The following is a 10,706-nucleotide window of genomic DNA, read 5'->3' on the forward strand; positions in this document are numbered from 1 at the left end:
TCTGACCCAGACAGATTCCATCTTCTGGTGCATGGACTGAGTGGAGTTATGCAAGGAAGAAGCTCCACTTTCCTCTGATGTCTTAGCTGGGAGACTCGTTTCATAAAAAAGCCGGTGGAAACCAATTTCAATGATGAGAAATGACTGAATAATGACAACAGATCAATTCTTGAAAATGCTGTCCAAACAAGACACCCGCACAAGTAAATGTGGATGGATGTGTCTTGATTCAGATGCATTAAATCTGAATGAAAAATGTTGGAACTTACAGCCTTAGCTCACATTTGAATTAGCATCACACAAAGCTTTTAGGCAGCAAAATGAAAGAACTGTGACTTCTAATAATCCCATCTCTGGCAGCGCTATAGAAAATTTTACTGTTCACAATCCTATTGTGCATCATCTGTACATCCTACTGAGCTCATTACAGAATGTATGTTTAATCCATTTTCTTTGTCGCCGCATTGCAAGTGGTTAAGATGACAAAAGTGCGTGCTGCTAATACCAGGCCTGGTGTGGAAAGCTCTATTGTAACCATGACAAAGTGTAGGAGGGGGGAGAGGATGCGGGAGAAGAGAAAGTGGCACCGGGGACAAGCGCACCAGGTCCAAACAGCCTTTCAGTGGAAATTGGCCTTCCTTCGTGCTCCAGCTAAAGCTGGCGGGACAGAAAATACCTTTCCACAGGAAGAGCTTTCAAAAGAACAAGGTCGCTAGAATACATCCATTACTGTACACCCAGGATATAGAATTAATAATCTAGATCATAGTGAAAAATATTACAATTATATTTGACTGTAGTTATGTGGTTGTGCATGTGCACTCAGATTTTGATTTATTTATTCAGCACTTATATTCAAAATAAGAGTGCTGACAGTTACATGTACATCCAAGAGCTCCCTAAATAAGAAACTGATGGAAGATCAGACAATGGATTAATATTTTCATATCCATTTGCTGTACTGTTCAACTATTCAACTGAAATCATAGACACATTTACTGTATTATTTTACAAAAACTATGTATCTAGAAGCTATCATCAAAAATATTGGTCACATGATGGACACCTCCAAGGTTGTGAGTTTTAATCTTTGACCTTGTATGTGTGGAGTTTGCATGCTCCCCACGTGTCAGCGTGGGTTTCCTCCGGGCTGTGCAACCAAAGGTATGCACACTAAGTGTGAACTGACAACTCTGAATTGTCCATTGGTGTGAGTGTGTGAGTTAGTGAGTTGTGTGTTTGTGCATGTGTGTGCCCTGCGGTGGGCTTGTTTCCCAGGATGGACTCTGGCAGCCACGACCCTGACTTTAAATAAGCAGTTCTTTAAAGCAGTTAGAGAAAGTATCAGTCTACAGTGTTTGCATGTGTGTGTATGCACAGAGAAAAATTGGTGTTCACCTGTTTCTAACAGGCGAGAAAAGGCTGCAGACGACAGCTGCATTCTGGCATTGAACTAGAATGCATTTCATAATGGGAACAGTTGCTATGTGATAAGAATGGCTTAAATCTGTTATTATTTCTCAGAAAAGACACATTAGTAGAGGCTAAATTGCTCCTTGAGCCATTATGAAACTCAGTAGGTATTTCTCTGGCCACAGCATATGGAGATAGTTTAGTTTCAAAATTCATCAATAAACCTTTTAAAAATACATTCCTTGATTCAGCAACAAATGTAACAAGATTCACAAATATAATGTATGACTTACAAATAAATATAACACCATTCACAACTCAACTTGACTCAAAAAAATGACATGATGCACGTCATGATGCATTACATTTATTCACAAGCCGCTAAACCTGCATTTACAAACCTCATATATATTTGTGAATACCCTTCCATTTTGCTTTCACGCATTGTCATGGTCTCTTGGAAGAAATTGCATAAAATGAATCAGGTAACAAATATAATGCAAATGCGCTAGTGTTTTGTTGTGTAGTGTTTCTGCTGAATTTCAAAGGAAAGATTCCCTGCTCGCTCATGTCAAGTGGTGTCCATCAGTCACATGTTAACACAGACAGTCTGGTGTCTGGACATACACTGGATACAAGAATCTGGTCACCCAGCATATACAGACGTGAAAACACATGATATAAAATTGTCTCATAGCGGACAGCTGTACTTGAACTTGCCTTTTCATTGGGTTGTAAAGATTTTGCTGTTAATCTGTTCAGAGAATTTCAGAACGTATTCTTGTATTCAGGTGTTGACATGTCACCAGCAGACATCACCTGACATGAGTGAGCAGGGAAACTTTCATTAAGCAGAAACACAGTTTCTACCACAACAAAACACTGGAGAATTTGCATTATATATTTTCCTGATTCATTTTACGAAACTTAGGTGTTTTCGTGACTGTAAATCTTATACTTTTTTAAAATACTTTTGAAACTAAAATCCATAGCAGTAAACTAAGATAATTACTTTGCTCCTCTCAGGCGACAAAGAACTGCACCCTCTTCCTTTTTTAGATGGCAATTAAATTCCATCGTGACTGGGAGTAACACGGAAACGAGGTAACGTGACTATAAATTGGCTTGATGGCCACTGCCAGACGCTCAGTCATTGAATGACATGCGTCATCACGACTCCGCTCCTCTCTCCTCGCGACCTAGTAAGACCGTTCCTGCCCTATTCAAATCCTCTTCCCTCTCGTCATGTACCGTCCTCTATTGTACCCTAAACACGAACAACAACATCCGAATTCGCAGCTTTTTGTGATCGGGTCACGCGCCAGGAAAACCTCATTGAATATCTGTCGCAGGAGGTTCGCTTCCTGCGGCAGCGTTTACATGAGGTGTCTGTCGCGCACTGGGAGCATGAAGCGTCGAACTGGGAGCATGCAGGGTCTTCTCCCCCCCGCGGCTCCTGAACCCAGTCTGGCGCTCCCGAAACGCTGGAATGGGACAGAGGGAAGCGGTGAGGCACTTCTAACCACTCTGTCGCTGATTTTTGAGTTGGAGCCTCGCTGTTACCCCAGCTCCCGCGCACAGATTGCCCTGCTCCTCACTTTGTTTGCCGGTCCAGCCGCAGAGTGGGTGGCTGCATGACTCAACTCCCCCAATTCCGTGTCCATGACATACCCAGAGTTGGTGGAGGAGTTAAAGAACACTTTCTGCCATCCGGACGGTGCGGAAGATGTTGCGTCGCAGTTATATCATCTGCGCCAGGGTTCCTCATCCGTCAGCCAATTCACCGCTCGATTCCGGACCTGCAAAACTGGCTGCAAAAACTCAGCTGGACGCTCACGCCCTCCGAATGATTTATTATGAAGGACTGGCCCCACAAATCCGCAGTGAGATGGTCAGCCCGGGAGATGCCAGCAACATATGAAACAACTCAATCCCTGTCAGGCAAGGTGGGCTCTGTTTTTCGAACAATTTAACTTCCAGCTCTCCTACCGTCCCAGTTCCAGAAATCAAAAGGCTGAAGCATTGTCCCGACAGCACACTCTAGATTCACAATCGTCCAACCCCGAGCCCATTCTTCCTCCTCACCGCATCCTGGGTCCTCTCCGGTGGTCCCTGGAGACTAAGGTCCGGGCCACCCAGGCGTCTGACCCTGGCCCGGTTAAAACCCCACCAGGGTGTCTTTACGTCCCCAACACCTGCCGGTCCGATGTGCTGCACTGGGGCCATTCCTCCATACTCTCAGACCATCCAGGACGTCAACGGACCCTCTCCTTCATTCGCCGGGCCTTCTGGTGGCCTTCGTTATGACGGGATGTACAGGCCTACGTTGACGCCTTCGACGTCTGTGCCCGGACCAAGACTCCCAACACTCCGGCTGTTGGTCCCCTGCGTCCTCTTCCCATTCCTTGTCGCCCCTGGACCCACCTCGCCTTGGACTTCATCACCGGTCTCCCAGAAGCCAATGGAATGACCACCATCCTGACCATAGTAGATCGCTTCTCCAAGGTGGTCCACTTGGTCACCCTGTCCGGCCTTCGGCCTTTACTCTTTTATAATTTTAATTAGGATTATTATTTTTATGTAACAAAAAATAATAATGTTCAAGTTATTTATTGTCATTTCAGCTACATACATGTTAGACAGGCTACTGCTGGGCTCCACATAAGATCTGTCAGTGTTCAGTGGGGAGTGGTCCCTCCATTCTCTTCTCAAGTCAACAATCATTTTGTCCATGTTCAGAAACAGATTTGTGTTGATTTTCTACCGATGTGCAATACAGTTTGACCCTCGCTGATCTTAGGGCCACCCTGTCACCCTTTCTGAATGCTGAGTCTCTGCAGTCATCCACAGCTTCTGGTTTGTTCTTGACTTTAAGACTGTACAATCATCAGTCCATTTGCTAATTCAATGATGTCATGTACTCCTCCAAGTTGATGGGGTTTTCGCAGTTGGTTGCAGCCTCCCAATCAGATCGAAAGAATGCGAAGAGTGTGCAAAGCAGTAATCAGAGCAAAGGGACGTGACAGTTTTCAGTTATTTCACCTTTTCTTGTTAAGTACATAACTCCACATGTGTTCATTCAAAGCTTTGATACCTTCAGTGAGAATCTACCAATGTAAATGGTCATGAAAATAAAGAAAACACATTGAATTTTCTAAACTTCTGGCCTGTACTGTACATGTTAAAGTTCCCATTTTTTGCAATTCCATGTTCCAAGGTTTTTATTTATAGAATAAACAAATTGAATGTTTTACAGAATAATCAAACATAACTGACTAATGTACTGATACAGTTTTAAATGGTTAAATTGAGAAAATGCAATAATCTTCATGTCACATGAAAGATCGATTATGCAGGAAATCATCAACAACCCCCCCTTCTGACATAGCCTGTAATTAAGGAGACACACATCATGCACTATTTCTGATTAACTGGCTCAAACGGAACCTGGATGATAATCACCTATAAATCTGGAGTAAACAAAAACATATACTGTGTGTGTGTGTGTATGTGTGTTTGCGCATGCATACATCAATAGAACATTTTAGCCCAATAATTGAATCTTTACTTAGAATAAATCTACTGGCCTTCAGAGTCAAAGTCAATGTCGTGGCATAAAGATTCCAATTACCAACTCTGCTGCGCCTCAGAAAAACTCTGTTTGACTAAGGTACATACGTGCATTTATATCTCACCCCTACCCTCCTTCTGTGGTCAGCTCGGATGAAACCCTGATAAGCATCCATCCTGTTTTTTTTACTGAAGCAGAAGATTAAGCTGACCTTCCAAAAGCACAAATGGATTCTTGCAAATACTAAGTCAAAACACACCTTTGTACGTGCATAGAAGTAACACAGAAAAAGAATGCAATTTCTTGTTATACTCTAATAAAATCCTGCAAGCATAGGAAACGTTATAATTTTCCTTTACACTCCCCTCTTTTGATTACATGATCACACTCATAAAATCACAAACATATAAAGAAAAGACAGACCCTGGGCAGCTTTATACAACCAGACACGTGAAAACAGTCAGGAACCATAATAGCACAGGTCAAACATGAAACTCTGGAGTAGTCCCTTCCTGACCGGATCCTGACACATAGTCTGATAGTCAGATTGACTCTAGTGTTGGCCGGTGGTGGCCTAGCGGTTAAGGAAGTGGCCCCGTAATCAGAAGGTTGTCAGTTTGAATCCCGATACACCACTGAGCAAAGCACCGTCCCCACACACTTCTCCCTTTCATGGCTGCCCACTGCTCACCAAGGGTGATGGGTTAAAATCAGAGGACACATTTCATTGTGTGCACAGTGTGCTATGCTACAATGTATGACAATCACTTCAATTTCACTTTTCACTTATTTACATTTACAGCATTTATCAGACACCCTTATCCAAAGCGACTTACAATCAGTAGTTACAGGGACAGTCCCCCTCTCACAATGGTAGTGAGTGGGATTTGAACCTGAGTCTTCTGGTTCATAGGCGAATGTGTTACCCACTAGACTGCTACCACCACTTATAATAACATGGGATATGCGAGTGGACCAAATGGCAAGTGCAGAGAGTAAAAATTCATGTTTAATTTAAATCCTGCAAAGGCTTGACCCATTCATCTCTGGACAGTCATCTGGGTGGTCTGTGACTGCAGTACAATAATGCACATCAGATGAATTACGTAATGAACATGTCACCAATTTTCTCTCAGTAAAAAGTGCTATTGACACGAAATGGCAGATATCAGTGAGCAATCTACACATGCAAAAAAAAAAAAAAATAAACAAACAATACATTTTCATAAATAAAATTGGGTGTGAAAAAAAGGATAAAAATACTGTCCTCAAATCCTAAAGGCCCCTTCTCGGAATATTCCATAGATCTTTGCACATTCTACAGGGAAGTGTAAGCAGCTTTGTTTCCTTACTAAGAGTTTCCAATTAAGAGTTTCCTTGTCTCTCCTCCTTGAACCGTCACCTTATCGTGGTGGAGTTTGAGAGCCCTAATGATCCTAGGAGCTATGTTGTCTGGGGCACTTGGTGCCCCTGGTAGGGTCTCCCATGACAAATTGTTCTTAGGTAAAGGGTGAGACAAAGAACGGTTCAGAAGATCTTTCATGGAAGGAAAAACTAAGAGTGCGAGTACCCAGCCCGGAGGGTTACCGGGGTCCCACCCTGGAGCCAAGCCTGGGGTTGGGGCCTGTGAGTGAGAGCCTGGTGGCCGGGCTTTTGCCCATGGAGCCCAACTTGAACCGGATTCATGGGCTCCTCCAACTGTGGACCCACCACCCGCAAGAGGAACATGAAGGGTCCAGTGCAATGTGTATCAGGTGGCAGATTGAGGCAGAAGCTTTGGCGTTCCGATCCCCAGACAAGAAACTGGTTATTGGGACATGGAACAACACCTCTCTGGCAGGGCAGGAGCTGAGGTTTGTGGAAGAGGTTGAGCGGTACCGGCTGGATATAGTCGGACTCACCTCGACACATTGCATTGACTCTGGAACACAAACTTTGTGCCAAACTTTGCCACTAAAATGATTGTCATATGGAGTCATTTTCATGATCCAACCACAAATATTCTTCAAAATATGCCATGCCTGGCACAAAGACTTTTGTTCAAGACAGCACATCTATTTAAGAAAGACTTTGGAATGTTAAGCCACATTTTTTCTCGTAATGAATCATTGATCTAGAATGAGAATCTTTGGTTTGCTAAGTAATTAGTGGAGAAACCCAACAGAATTTTCTAACTGCAGTTGGGGGCAGCCATCGTTGGCCATGAGAGGAGGTACAGATGCACATAATCTTTCCTTGCCAAAGGCCCTGTGAAATCTCAATGAATGCCAAAAAGTGCCAGACATTTCATTCCAAATGCACAGCATGTTCTGAGGATGAAGACGATATTCAGACATTCCCTCAGTGAACTTAAACCAGTGCCACAAACGGCTTCTTTTTTTTTTATTACATCTGAACATTTGTGCATGAATATTAAAACGAAAGAGGGGGAAATTATGATTTGGAGAGGCATCTTCTGTGAGTGTTAAGTGTTGGGTTGAATTAGCCTTGTGCCAAAGCATACTTTCTCCATGATGCCAGCTAGAAAATGTTCTGTTTGATATTCTGGCCCTGCAAGAACAAGCCACACTCCAAATGAGAAGAGTAATGGTGTAAGATATGCAAAATGGTATCGCAAAATGACACAAAGATGAAAACGCTGACCTACACGAACACAAACAGAGAAAAAATGTTTTTAAAGCACATGCACTCCTGCTGTAAACCAGAGAACAGAGCTCTGCTCATGATGTATGTAGAACAGATGGACGGGATATGTCTGCTTATCTGTGTATCATGCTGTATATGTTTGAAAGAGAGCAAACAACAAAGTCACAGGCATCAGTTTTACAGGCCCATTTATTACTGTTACTGTAAAATATATCTATAATATATTCTGAAAACTAAGAGATGCATTTCAAGTGCAGTTACATCACTTAGAACACATTATGAAAATGAGGTTTACATGTGAAATATAGTATACCAGACGAGGAAATATGTGCACAGCCTGCAGCTATATGTGCACAGCCTGCAGCTAGAGGCAAGTTACTGTATTTGCAAGTCTCTTAAGTGACCAGCAGATGGCGGCATTAACCAATCCAATAGAAGAAACTGCGACGGGATCTTTGTTTTGATTCAGCCCAAGCTTCTTTTATTTAATTCAGCACAAACTCTTGATTCAAACTCAATTACATATGTCCATACCGATTATAAGAATACAAATTTGTCACTATAAAAAAATATCCCACAATGATGGTTGCAATGTGGACATCAAGGTCAGCTGTTAATGATTCATACAGGACTTCAAAAAGCTGACATTTAGTGTCCCAGTGACCACTAAACATGTAATGTCAGTTGTACCAGAAATCCCACAAGAAATAAAGACATATTTTCCCATCCTAGTTCACTGGAAGCCAGACAGCAATTACATGGTAATTTCTTCATACCTGATATGTGAGTCAAATTTATTTGCTGTCACACTACATGTTGTGCAATTTTCAGATGACTTAAGTTCTACGTTTTGACCTAGGTATTTGATCAGGAAACTGCCCTGTCTTGGAGATAAGGTTACAGCTGAGACTATATCTGGTATCAAATATAGGCGGTGGCAACGTGCTTTGTAAACCTGCCCTTCCAGGATGGGATTCTGTCGAGTCACATAGGACACATGCTACTTCCATGCTACATAGAGAAAATAGAGGCACATGCCATGTATCTCATTTCATAATCTAGATCACAGCCAAAAGACTGGAGATAAGACTGGAGGTCTAGCCCTTTCACTCACAAATACAAAAAACTGCTAGATGCCCACACACAGATGACAAACCCTCGAGACAATCCCATATTCTGTATCAGTGATGTAGCACAGAAATATTCACAGCACATACTTATTCATAAGCCATGCCCATCAGATGCCACTTACTAATTGTGGATTGTAATATGATATGGTCTAGTCTCATTTTCCCAAATTTAGGAAAGCAGCAGTGCCTGACTTGACATTGATTTGCTGGTATGGAGTGGAAACATCTCCTGTGCCACGTCGCATTGTGTAGATCAGTAGAGAAGTTGGACTGAAAGGCAAGTGGCATCTAATGTTCTTCTTCCAGTTCAGGGTTCAGAGTGTCATCTTAATTGTTTATTCACTCATAATGGAAGAAAACGTCCTCATGGGCCTAGAGGACAAGGTGCACTCTGGGACAAGGGAATTGAGACAGGATTAGTAAAAAATGTGGGCCAAGCAGGAAAGTACAGAACAGACCCTGCAGAATTCAGCTTATCCCCAACTCCTTAATAATCAAACCAACCCCCCCCCCCCAGATATTAGACACTGATAGGATTGGGGTTAGAGTTCATTTGCTTTTATTACATAATAAATCCTGAACTGGTTCTAACAGAGAAAAACTGGCTTTTTCAGTTTGATATAAATGGGCTTGTATTTATACTTGCTATGTTAGTGGTTGTGACATATGGTGAGGAAATTCATTTTCAGGTGGCTTATTGATGGCCTAGCAGTTAATGAAGCAGCGCCCATAATCAGAGAGTTGCTGGTTCGAATCCCGATCCACTGAGGTGCCACTGAGAAAAGCACCATCGCCACACACTGCTCCCCTGGCACCTCTCATGGCTGCCCACTGCTCACCAAGAGTGATGGGTCAACAGCAGAGGACATATTTCATTGTGTGCACCGTGTGCTGTGCTGCAGTGTATCATAATGACAATAATTCACTTTCACTATAATGAATAATTATATATGGGTCAGGGTTGAGGTGATGAGGTGCCATATTACGCAATGTACTTGTCTTTCTGTCTTATAAACCTTTTTTTGCAATGTGTAGACTGGACTACTACATTCTAATGTATTCTAAAAAATGCATTTGATTGGCGAGTAAGTCACAGAAAAATACATCACTTGTTTATTTTTTTTTTCAGTTAATCCCAAGTTTAAGACATGTACAGGAAAATACTGAAGTAATGAATTGCTTAAATACAAGCAGTATGTAAACATAACAAGCAGTAACAGACATATGAAGGTGACAAGAAAGTCCAGTGACAGGAATTAAGGTTTTGGCACAGAAAACAGCATCAACATCTTCATGATTAAGAATATATTCTCAGGACCGGTTGGAATTAGGTATAATATCACATACAAGGCCACCATGGTCTGGCTGGGAGAACTCTTTTAAACTAAACTATTATCATTAAGGACACAGTGCAGTGATAATACTTTTTAAAATAAAAAAACAATTTACATAGTAATTATAACAGACAACAGTTACGTGTGAAAAGGCTAATGTCTTCCATCTACATCAGACATGATAAAATTCCAATCATTACTGCTAATCAAACATAACTTCCATCAGTGTGAACACAAAATTGTTTCTTTTTTGTTAACTCACATTTGCCTTTTCACTTGTTACATGACAGGCTCTGACATAAAAAACAGGAATACAGGCACTATGTCATGTCAAGTGTGATCACAGGTTAGAAATGTCTCAGCTTTCTTAAATATACTCAACTTTATGTGACATTAATAAATGTGAATAAACAAGAAGAAATGCAAGGCATTATTGACTATGCAGGCACTCTCATATGGGTATGAATATATTTCGTGGTTAGAAAAGTTTAAATGTTAAAACTGAATAGATATTTTATGGAAAAAGCATCATGTATTCATTAAGAATACAGAATTAAATTCATCTTTGCATTATGCGCACCATTATTTATTGGGTCATACATATTTAATGAA

Source organism: Denticeps clupeoides, unplaced genomic scaffold, assembly GCF_900700375.1.
Source record: "Denticeps clupeoides unplaced genomic scaffold, fDenClu1.1, whole genome shotgun sequence".
NCBI lineage: Eukaryota > Metazoa > Chordata > Actinopteri > Clupeiformes > Denticipitidae > Denticeps > Denticeps clupeoides.